Genomic DNA, 11,514 nt, shown 5'->3' with positions numbered 1-11,514 from the left:
ATTGGTGGTTTTCCCACACGTACATCTATGTGAGAGTGTCAAATTCCCTGGAACTGGAGTTACAGACAGTTGTGAGCTGCCATGTGGGTGCTGGGAATTGAACCCACATCCTATGGAAGAACAGCCAGTTCCACTTAGCCATCTCTCCAGCCCCTCTGACTAAGCTTCAATGGATATAGAAGCCACATTTGGAAAGCTCGAGAGGCAGAAGCACAGATAGCTCTGTAAATTAGAGGCCAGCCTGCTCTACATAGGGAGTTGCAAGCTAGTCTGACCTTCATAGTGAAACCCTAATTTAAGGAAAAAAAAAAACAGAAAAAAACAAAAGACACATGAAGAAGATTCTAGAAGAAGCTAAGGGTAGTTTAGTAGGCTTAGAAAGTACAAGTGATCAATTCACTCATAAGTTTGAAAAAAATGAAAAAGGGAAGTTGAATGTTAGAGGCTCACTACGGTTAACATTGATAAACCTACCTGTGGATAAAGAGCGTGCCTGTGAACAGGTATCAATGCTAGAGCAATGTATTAATGATCCACAGTCCTGTAAGAAATAATGCAAACATGCAATCACAAATGCTGGCTTTCTTTCACAGTTCGTGGGGTTGGAGAACAGGTCCTTAGCTGAGTGGTTCCAGCTCAGGGTCACTCAGCAGTTCCAGCCAAAGATTTGGCTAGAGCCATGGCCATCTGAAAGTTGTACTGAGCTGGAGAGTTCTAGCCAAGCACACTCATGGAAACCTCGAGTTCTGGGGTTGGGGTGGGGGGCTGGGGACTTGGAGCTTCAGGTCTTCACCATGGGAGCCTCTACAGAGTTATTCATGATAGAACAGCTCACTTCCTTCACAGGGAATGATCTGAGGACAAGCCACCAAGAAGGTACTGAAGTGCCTTTGGTGATTAGCTGGTCTCCAGGGGTGCATGTTTCTATTTGTTTAATTCTACTATTTAGAAATGAGTCCATGTAGCCAGTCCTGGCTCAAGGCTCAATCTACTGAGACAGGGAGTGTCAACACTTTCATAGACTGGGCATGACTAGACATGCCAGTGTACACCTGTCATCCTAACACTAGGGAGGCTGAGATAGGAGAATTGAGGGTGGGCGGCCAACCTGGGCTATATAGTAAGACTAAAAGCACTCAAGGGCATTTTTTATTTTTCAAGATTAGATTTATTTGTGTAGCCTTGACTGTCCTGGAACTGGCTCTGTAGACCAGACTGCCCTTGAACTCAGAGATCCATCTGCCTCTGCCTCCCCAGTGTGCGAATTAAAGGCATAAGCCACTACCTCCTGGCTAGGGACAAAAAAAAAAAAAATTAAACCAATCTATATAGCATATCATAGCTCAAATAAACACTTATGTATAGTGAAGATAATTTATCATGAAAAGTCTCTTTAAGAATCATGCCCAGACAGCTTCTTAATCTGGCAGTCAGTACAATGTTATAAAATCTAGTTACTGTTGCCGTCTGTACCCTGGCTAGCAGTGTGAGCAAGTGCCATTATGAAAGGCTTCCATGTTTCCTTCAAACACTAAAGTGAGTATTTTTTATGCCTTGAGATTGTCAGCCTCACTTGAACACCCTTTCCCTGTGCTTGGAGAGCTTCCCACACTTGAGGACAGCTTCCTAAAACACTAGAACTTTTGCTTCCTGGACTCCCTTGCAGCTAGTTGCTAGGGATAAGACTTTTGTTCTCACAGAAGATGTAGATATGAAAAGCAGCATCTTCCCCCAGAACCAGGCTCCCAGTGAAAATGGAGGATATATCTCTCATGATGGATTCTGGCCTATGGCTCTCTCCATCTCAGAGTGGTGCTGTCCCCTGGGTTGCTGTATTCTTAAATTGCCTGTCTGCACTTAATACACCCTCAGCTTCTCATCACAATGCTCCTAGATGGTCAGCCTCAGAACTGCATCACTTCAACACACACACTTAAGCGTTGCCAAACAATAGTGATTTGTATTATGTCCACAGTTACTGAAAATCAAGAATTGAAGAAAGACAAAACAAAATGTGCAGGGGCTGAAGAGATGGCTTAGAGGTTATAAACACTGGTTGCTTTTCTGGAGGTCCTGAGTTCAATTCCTAGCAACCACAGGGTGGTCCATTAACCATCTATAATGAAATCTGATGCCTTCTTATGACATGCAGGCAGAACACTATACATGATAAATAAATACATCTGTTTTTAAAGATGTATAGTGAGGTCAGATGGATTTCTTTTCTATGGTCACTGGGCACTTAGAGGATTCAGTGTCTGGGGCTGTCACTTGAGGATCTGGGACTGGAATCTGAAGACTTAAACACAGTCATTAGCAGCAGCTGCTGGTTGAGGACTGTTGGCTAAAGCACTGCAGGTAGCTCCATGGGCTTCTCGTTTCACAGAAGAACTTTATATGGGGTGGTAATGACTGTTATGGTACTTATCAACACATGATATGCTCCATTGATGATTGACTGACATCTCTTCCCAAGTAATCCAAGAGTACTTGCGACTCTGATTAAAGCTTCTCGAGTTCCAGACCCATCCCTGAACTGTGGCCAGAAAAAACAAAATGCAATCCAGAGAGAGCATCAAGAAGAGTACTTCTGAGAGAAGTCCTAGGATGCAAAGCTGGGTCGGTAGGTGAAGTTCTGCAACACTGGGCAACGACAGCCGAGCATGCAGGGGGCTTCCTCTAGTTGAGCAAGTCTGTAAGAGATCTCTATGGTTTCATGAGGATAGGACCACCTACTTTACAGTTATTAAGAAAATTAACTGATCCCCTCCTCCCCCACGCAGAGAAGTGGTGCTCACCGTAATCCTTTAATCCCGACATTTGGGAGGCAGAGACAGGCAGATTTCTGTGAGTTTGAGGACAGCCTGGTCTATAATAGTGAGTTCCAGAAAAGCCAGTGCTTCGTAGTGAGACTCTATCTCAAAAAAATACTAAAAGAAAAAGAAGAAGAAGAAAATCAGGTTAGATAATAATGTGTGTGGGGAGCGTAGAGCAAAGCTTGGGGGTGGAGAGAGCATATGTTCTAGTTGTGATTTAACACCCATTGCACGAAACTCAAGGCCTCTGATCACCTGGTGAAGTAACACGGTGATGACCCAATGTTATATTCCACATGCTGCCTCCAGACTCTCACATAGTGTCCACACAGAGGACAAGGACTGAGGACCTAGGCTCTCCGGTGTACTTCTCTAAGTGCTTACACTTGATGCCCTAAAGATACTACTGAGGAACGTGCCCAGGCAAAGATCATTGGAGTACACACACACACACACACACACACACACACACACACACACGCTCCCCAGCACTGGATGGTAGACAGGAGCTGTCTGGGTTGCTATAGTACAGACCCCCCTTCTTGAGCAGTCTGGTCAGACTTAACCAGGACTCAAGAGAAACGAGAGCTAGGTGTTCCCAGAGGCCACAGGAACTGTGAGAGGTGGCAGAGCAGTTCGATCCTTACAGTGAAACCGAGAAAATGTTTGAGGGAGCCACCAGAAGGTCTGAAACAACGAGGCACCTGAGCGAAAGCTCCTGCTGACCTAGGTCACAGTCAAAGACCGAAGCCCCTGGACCTGTATAAACCAAACATTGGAGTGGGAGCTGGGGAGAGGGGACAAGGTGGGACAGCCAGAGCAAAGCTCAACCACCAGCTCCCTGCTGCAGAACACCTATCCAGGACCCAGGGGTAGAGTCAAGGTTTTGAGTGGCATCCTAAGTGATGCAAATAAACCGTTGTCCCCTAAATTACTTTTTGTTGAGGGTGTTTTGTCACAACAACAGAAGCGAAAGCAAAACATGGAACAAATTAAAAGAAAGGGTGGCAGGAACCCGGGAGATCTTGACCCTGCATTTGAAGTGCTGCAAAGGGGACAGTGCCTACGGCGACTAGGAGGGAGATGGGAGATTGGGCCTCACTGCCCTACCCACACAGCTTTCTCCAGAACCTCCTTCCGGTGTGTCTAACCACACTGGAGAGGAAGGAAAGCAACTGAACAGGTTCCGGGCCCCGAGAACCCATTCGATTTAGAAGAAACACATCGATGGTTGCCCCGCGGACCCGTGCCCACAGCACCCGAGGGACTCCTTCCCACGTCCGCTCCGGAGCCCAGAAGTTAGCTGTGGGGTTTGTTTGTCGCGCCCGCGCCCTACAGTGTGCAAGGAGAGCCAGCGCGCGCGCCCGCCCGCCCGCCCGGAGCGCCGCCCCGCGCGCGGCTCCTGCAGTTCCTTCGCCGCCGCCGAGAGCTCGGGGCGACGGCGAGCGACTGCGGCGGCGTGAAACCCCGGCGGCAGCCTCGAGTCTCTGTAGCTGGGTCTGGAAAGCCGGCATTCCCGAATAAACGAGAAATGAGGACGGCAGTGTAAGCTTTGTAGGAACAGCAAACGCCACAAAGAGTGCCTGCACCAGGATGGCCGAGTGGTTAAGGCGTTGGACTTAAGATCCAATGGACATATGTCTGCGTGGGTTCGAACCCCACTCCTGGTATAGGTACTGTACTTTTCTGCGGACTGTCAATTTTTTAAGGTCCAGATTTCTTGAAAATTAAAAATCTTATATTCAGTTGGAAAAAATGTTTAATCCTTAATAGGGCACTACTACAAGCCTAGTTTCCCGCAATAAGGCGACCGTGTCTCCAGGAACCTGTGCATGGCAGGGGAATACAGACCTGGGCCAGGCAGAAGGAGGCCGGCAGAAGGAGGTCTGGTATTGGCCAACTTTTTACAAAAGTACTTCCGCACAGAAGGAAAAAACAAGTCCGCTTCTGTCTTTCTTTTCCTCTGTCCCCGCTCCCCACTCCCTTCTTTTCTTTTCCTTTCCTTAAAACCCCTCCAAAGTTTAACTTGTTCACATCCAGTCTTTCAAAAATACACCATTTGACTATGAAGACTCAGAATTTGAAATTTTTCCGATTTTTTTTCCTTCTCCTATTTTCTTCAAAAGTGTTTTTAATCAAAGCAGTCTAAGATCTTAGACTTTGTGGGTGTGGCTCGTGGAAGTCCCCAGCCTTTTGAATAAGTTGAGCGTGAGACACTGATTAAACCCCTCACTACAATCATAAACCCTAGGAAACATTGATTATTAGCATTGATGACGTATTTTCATCTGTTCCTCAGGTCCATTCAATTATCTGGAGTCGTAGAAAATATTTTTCGAAAAGCTCAGAATTCTGTGGGAAATAGTATCAGTATATTTAAACAGTGACACCTACTGGTAGACTTGAGAGAAGGTCATTTGTTTGACTAAACCTGTTTTGTTTTTTGCTTTTGTTTTTAATAACTGTCTTAAGGAGACAGAAAGTCAATGTCAATTACAGATAGTTGACTTTCCCCACTCCTTTAAATCTTTAATTTTTTTTAAAAAAATATTCCATTAAACAGATCATTCATTACTGAAATAATTTTCATGAGCATTGTTTTAACTCTATGATGAAGCCCTTCTCTGGCTTCAATTATCTTTGTTTCAATTAAGCATTTTCCTTTCAAACGCTAAAGATGGCTGTGAAGTTGAGGATATACATATACACACGTACACATACACACATACACACGTACACATACACATGGATTAGCCATCAGCCTCCTCAGTAGTAAATTAGGGCTTGGAGATCTTGATTCACTTTTTTTTTTTATTTTCATTTTTATTCTTTTATTTTAATGTGTACACATGATTGCCTGAATGTCTGTAAGTACAATGCATGGGTGCCGGGTGCTGGGCCAGGAGGAAGCTATGGGTGCTCTGGAACTGGAGGCACAGTTTATAAACTACCACGTGTGCTCTGGGAACCCAACCCGGGTCCTCTGTAAGAGCAGCCAGTGCTCTTAGCTGGTGAACCATCTCTTCAGCTCCAGCCAGGCTGTTGCTTATTTTTAGGTACAGTTTCAACTAATCAATAAATAAATCGGATGCATGCAATGTACCTCAGGCATTTGCTAATTATTCAAAGAAAATAAATTTTAATGCCTCAGGTTCTTAAAATTTTATTAGTATATTCATAGCACAAAATGATGTAATTCGTAATGACATTTTTAAACCCGTGTATCATGTGATTTGCTTGTATTCATTACTGTTACTCTGTGTTGCTCCACCCACCCCTGCCCCGATTCCTTCTGTCTTCCCTTATACTGCCCTGTCTACGTAAGGTTTTATTAGATATCCATTTCCAAAGAAGATTCCACAGGAGAGAGAATCTGTGATATATGTCTTTCTGAACTGTCTTATTTCAGTTAACATGGTCTCCAGTTTCACCTTTCTTCTGAAAATGGCATAATTTTGTTCTGCGATATGGCAGAACAAAACCCCATTGTTTGTATACACTGAGTATTCTATATTCACCCATGCACTGTTCAGTGCCTGTTCACTTTCCTTAGCGGCTGGGGAAATGCAGCTGTAAACATGTCTGCCCATATGTCTTTGTGAGCATGTTTCTTTGGGGTTGCTGACTTAGATTTCTTTAGTAAACTCCCAGGAGTAGTATACTGTATGGTAGTATGGTAGTTCTATTTTTAGAGGGGTGTGTGTGTGTGTGTGTGTGTGTGTGTGTGTATTTTTGAGACAGGGTCTCTCTGTGTAGTCCTGGATAGTCTGTATTTCACTGTATAGATTATGCTAGCCTTGAACCCACAGAGATCTGTCTGCCTCTGCCTCCCAAGTGCTAAGATTAAAGGCATGGGTTACTAAGTCCAGCATTTTTTGTGTGTATGGGGGGTGGGGTAGGGGGGTTGTTTTTTTATTGGTTTTGTTGGTTTGGGGTTTTTATTCTGTTTTTGGTTGGTTGGTTGATTTGGTTTTGTGTGTGTATGTGTGTGCATGTGTGTATGTGTGTGTGTGTGATTTCTTAATGGTAGTCTTTCTGACTAGGATGAAATGGAATCTCAAGATAGTTTAATTGTAGAGATACCACCAAAGAGGCAGTGGGTATACGTCTACTCATATCTGTGCAATTAGGCACAAGACTATTGTGAACCAATCTGGCCTAAGTTTAGTTTCCATGAACATAAATGTCAGTGTTTCTAGATCTTTTGTCAGAGTACCTGGAAGGGAGTGATGATTGTTTAACGTTTTAAAAGAATAATACAGTGCTGGAGAGATGGCTCAGCAGTTAAGATTATTGACTGCTCTTCCAGAGGTCCTGAGTTCAATTCCCAGCAAACACATGGTGGCTCACAACCATCTGTAATGGGATCTGATGCCCTCTTCTGGTGTATCTGAAGGACACTACAGTGTACTCATATACATAAAATAAATAAATCTTTTAGAAAAAAAATAAAGAATGATACAAACAAATGCCGTTAATTAAATGCATGTGCTTTTAATTAAACACTTGAGAGGCAAAGGCAGGTGAATCTCCGAGTGTGAGACCAGCTTGGGCTACATAACACATTTTAGGCCATCTAGGGCTAGATAATGAGGCCCTGGTAAAAGAAGGGAGGAAGGAAGGAAGGAAGGAAGGGAGGAAGGAAGGAAGGAAGGAAGGAAGGAAGGAAGGAAGGAAGGAAGGAAGAACATAGTTAAAACTTAATCTTAGGCGATAGATGTCAGTATTGCACACAGACTAAAGTCTGCATAGAGATGTACGAAGCAGCCTGCCAGTGCGAGCAGACTGCCCTGGGCAGTGATGGTCTGGGACACAGGAAGTGAGTCAGTCAAAGGCAGCACCATCTGCTCTGTCAACCTTCTCAGTCCAGGGTCGGCACTGGGTGCTCACCAGTGTGAACTGGGAATTAAGCCTACCAGCGTGCCTCTGGAATGTTATGTGTACTTGCTTTCCACACACTGAATAAATGAATGACCTCAAAATCCACTTGAACTAGTTCACACCTGATTCTGTTCATTGTATCCTCAATCATCCTCATCCAGGGGACATGGTGGAAATGTGCCACATTTTACATTATACATTTTAATCAGGTTTGGTAGGCACACAGATACAAAAATGACTGCTGTATTAAGGAAGGCATTGAGAGGGGTGGAGAGATGGCTCAGTGGTCAAGAGCACCAGCTGCTCTTCCAGAGGACCCAGGTTCAATTCCCAGCTCATAACTATCTGTAACTCTAATTCCAAGGGATTGGGCACCCTCACACATTTACATGTAGGCAAGATACCAGTGCACATAAAAAATTGTTTTAAAAAAAGAAAACTGATGGACTGGGCCTAGTGGAAGTCTGTAATCCCAGCACTCAAGAGCCTGAGTTACATAGTAGATTCCAGGCCACAAGACTGTAGTAATGACTGTCTCAAACAAGGAAAAGAAGACAGCAACAGATGTAACAACAGCAACTACAGAAAGAGTTAATATTTGCCTCTTGGGATAGAGAGATGGCTCAGTGGTTAAGGGCTAATCATTCTTCTAGAAGACACAGGTCCACTTGGTGGCTCACAACCATCCATAACTTCAGTTCCAGGAGAGTTGACACCCCTGGCTTCTAGGATGCTGACACTCATGTGCATATACCTGCATGCAGATATATATAGATACACACACACACACAATTAAAAATAGTAAAAACAATTTTTTAAAAAAAGAATATTTGTCTGAGTTCTCCAGTCTCCCTCCTATGTAAATACACACAGACGTAGGCTTGCTTGTAAAATCCACAGTTAGTACACATCCTATAAGGCCACACAGAAATGTGATTAGCAATCACATACCACAAAAAAAATTTTTTTTTTTGAGAAGCAGGCATTTTTTTGTTTGGTGTTTGTTGGTTGCTTGGTTGGTTGGCTTTAAATAAGTCTTACTATTTAGCCCAGGATAGCCTCAAACTTACTATATAGCCCATGCTAATCTTGAACTCAAGGGAATCCTGTTCCCTGCTCCAGTACTGAGTGAAAGGACTGGATTTGGCACAGAACACACCAAGACCAAGTTCTCAGCACAAAGAAGATTTATTTGCTCCCAGGGACAAAGGACAGGGAATAAAAGACCAAGATAGGAGATAGGGTATAAGGGGAGGGAAAAGGAGCAAGGGAGAAGGAGAAAAGGGGCCAGGGACATTTGCCCAGAGGAACAAAGGCCTGCCTCTAGATAGAGAGGAGACAGAGCACCCCACAGGCAAATGCAGTCTATAAAGGGAAAAGGGGAATCCATCGTTAGGATGAGTTGGTTGGTTGGATTGGATGGGGCATGTTAATTAGGTCAGCCTAAAGGTGGCTTTCGACTGCTTACATGAGTACTTAGATAGCTGGACCTTAGCTATCAGCCCTAGCAGGAAGTAGACAAATAAAACCTTGGAGGCTAGCTTCTGGAATGTAATCTAATGGTTTTTAGCAAGAAGGAAGAGGGGGAGAAGGCAAACCTGTCTGTGCAGTGCCGTGTTTGCCATGTTTAGGCCTGTTAGACCCCTTCACTGAGATCCCGACCCTGATGTTCCAGGTTTAACTCACCTCAAGTTTTAACCCTAGATCCATTCCTCCTAGAGGGGGCTTTGGAATCATCCTCCTTACCCAGGTTCCTTAGCTTCTCCAACTCTATGTGGTCTCGCCTATAAGATCTTTATAACAATGGATTCAGAGGGGCCAATGTGACGCAGCTGTTACGAGGGTGTGGCCTATAGAGATGGCCAACAGATTACAGTATCCTTGTAAGAGCAGGTTTAACAGATCAGTTTTTATACAATGGCTAGGTTGCTCAGGAAATCTATGCCATGTATCTTGTATTTCCATAACAATTTCAGGGCAATTAAGAAAATAAGATTTCATTTCAAAAACGAATTTTGGAGGGAGGCATAGATTGCGTTTTTCTGATTTGTTTATTGAATTTCTTGTTTCACTTAGCCTTTACCTGCTAAGCTTTCCAGCAGCAGCATCTTCAAAGGCAGAATTTTGGGTAATTCTTTAGATAATGTCTTGTTTTTTAAAAAAAAGTAATGTTCTGAAATCTAACTTGAAAAGAAAAGAAAAATAAACTCCAAGTTTTCAAATACACAGTGAGCGAGTTTGTTTTTCCCTTGGGTTTCACACACCCACTGGGTTAGTCACAAATAGCTATATTAAGGTTGTTGTCCACATTTTTTAAACACTAGCAATTCTGACCCACCCAGTTCAGTTATTTAAAATATAACCTGACCTTAATATTTTTATTCTACCTAAGAAAAAATAAGAAATCTATATCATTGGGAAGATGTAAGAAATAGTATGTAACACTCTGCTTCCGAGTGCGGCCAGGTGACTTTATATGTGACTGCCATTAAAGTCCCTTACTATACAGGCTTTCTTTTTTTTACTGTGACTACGTGTCATACTTAATCCCATTGGTGCACGACAAAGAACAGTCCAAAAAAGGGTCATATCTAAGCCTTAAGTAACAAGTGTAAGGGTTCATGATTTACTGAAGAATGATACCCCGGACACAAATAGTATGTAAACGTAAAGAATGTTTTACTCTGCAGAAGTCCAGCATGCTGGGGTCTCCCATTACAAAGAAGCAGATGAGTTCGCAGGCTAGATTTATCTTACTCCATCTCTAAGGGCGTTCCATTACCGGGGCGTGGGAGCTGGAAATTGTTACTGAGGAAGTCCGGGGGTAGGTCGCCTTGATCTTATTCCATCTCTAGAGACACTCTATTACCCATTCTATTCCTGGGGTGTGGAGGCTGGGACCTGTTACCCGGAAGGTCTGGAAACTTGCTGACCCATTGTCCTTGCTTTAGGATAGGTGACTGGGCACCTTCTAGTTTCTGACTAGCTGTCTGAAGCCTGGGGGGTTTTAAATTGATTTGACTGGACTTGCCCAGTTCTTAGGCCTAGTCTCCTAGACTGCCAACTTGAAACCTGTCATGGAGTCAGTCTATCTTTCTCAACAAGTAAATGTTAAAGAAGCCCGATGGGCTCAAATGACCTCAGTGTTCCGTGGAACTGAATCAACTAGTCAGTTTCTTTGATAGGGATTTGTAGTCTCTGTGTGGAATCCTAGATCCAAAGTAAGTTGCTAACCCAAAGGACTTTTCCCTGTCCTGGCTGGAGAAGAATGAAGGGCGGGTCCTGGGTGTACTGACACCCCCTCCCCCATCTCCCATTCCCTAAGCCCCAGTTCCCTTTCTCTTTATTTCTGAGTCCACAGGCCAGCCTTTGCTGCCACTGGAACACAAGGCTACCAGAGTCCTTTTGGGTTTGTGTTCTGTAATATTTTGTTTTGTTTTGAAAACAGGGTCTTGCTATGTAGCCCAGGCTGACCTCAAACTCACAATCCTCCTGCTTCAGCATCCTGGCTGAAGCATTGGATTATGAGTATGTGCCATTATATCCAATTTATCAGTAACCCATCTTTTCTAAATGTTTAGGGTGTTTTGTTTTGTTTCTCTGGGGTGAGGGTAGGGTTAAGACAGGGTTTCTTTGTGTAGCCCTGACTGTCTGGAACTAGCTTTGTAGACCATACTGGCCTCAACCTTACAAAAAATGGCCTCCCTTTTTTTTTTTTAAGGCTTTAAAATAGTGGAATTAAAGTGTTGAAACCACCATTGCACAGCATTTAGGAAGCGTTACATAGAGAAACTAGCACACTGAAAACCACCAAGCT

The 11,514-nt window shown here is 43.7% G+C and overlaps 1 non-coding gene across 1 annotated transcript; it reads left to right on the top strand.

Annotated features, from left to right (window-relative positions):
- Positions 1–4,403: 4,403 nt before the first annotated feature.
- Positions 4,404–4,486, top strand: Trnal-uaa. Its single transcript has one exon. It is a non-coding gene; the product is annotated as a tRNA-Leu (tRNA).
- The last annotated feature ends 7,028 nt before the right edge of the window (positions 4,487–11,514 follow it).

The sequence above is a fragment of the Grammomys surdaster genome, unplaced genomic scaffold (assembly GCF_004785775.1).
Source record: "Grammomys surdaster isolate TR1022 unplaced genomic scaffold, NIH_TR_1.0 348, whole genome shotgun sequence".
Taxonomy (NCBI): Eukaryota; Metazoa; Chordata; class Mammalia; order Rodentia; family Muridae; genus Grammomys; species Grammomys surdaster.
The sequence above is the reverse complement of the archived record's forward strand: the minus strand, read 5'-3'. Positions and strand labels throughout refer to the sequence as shown.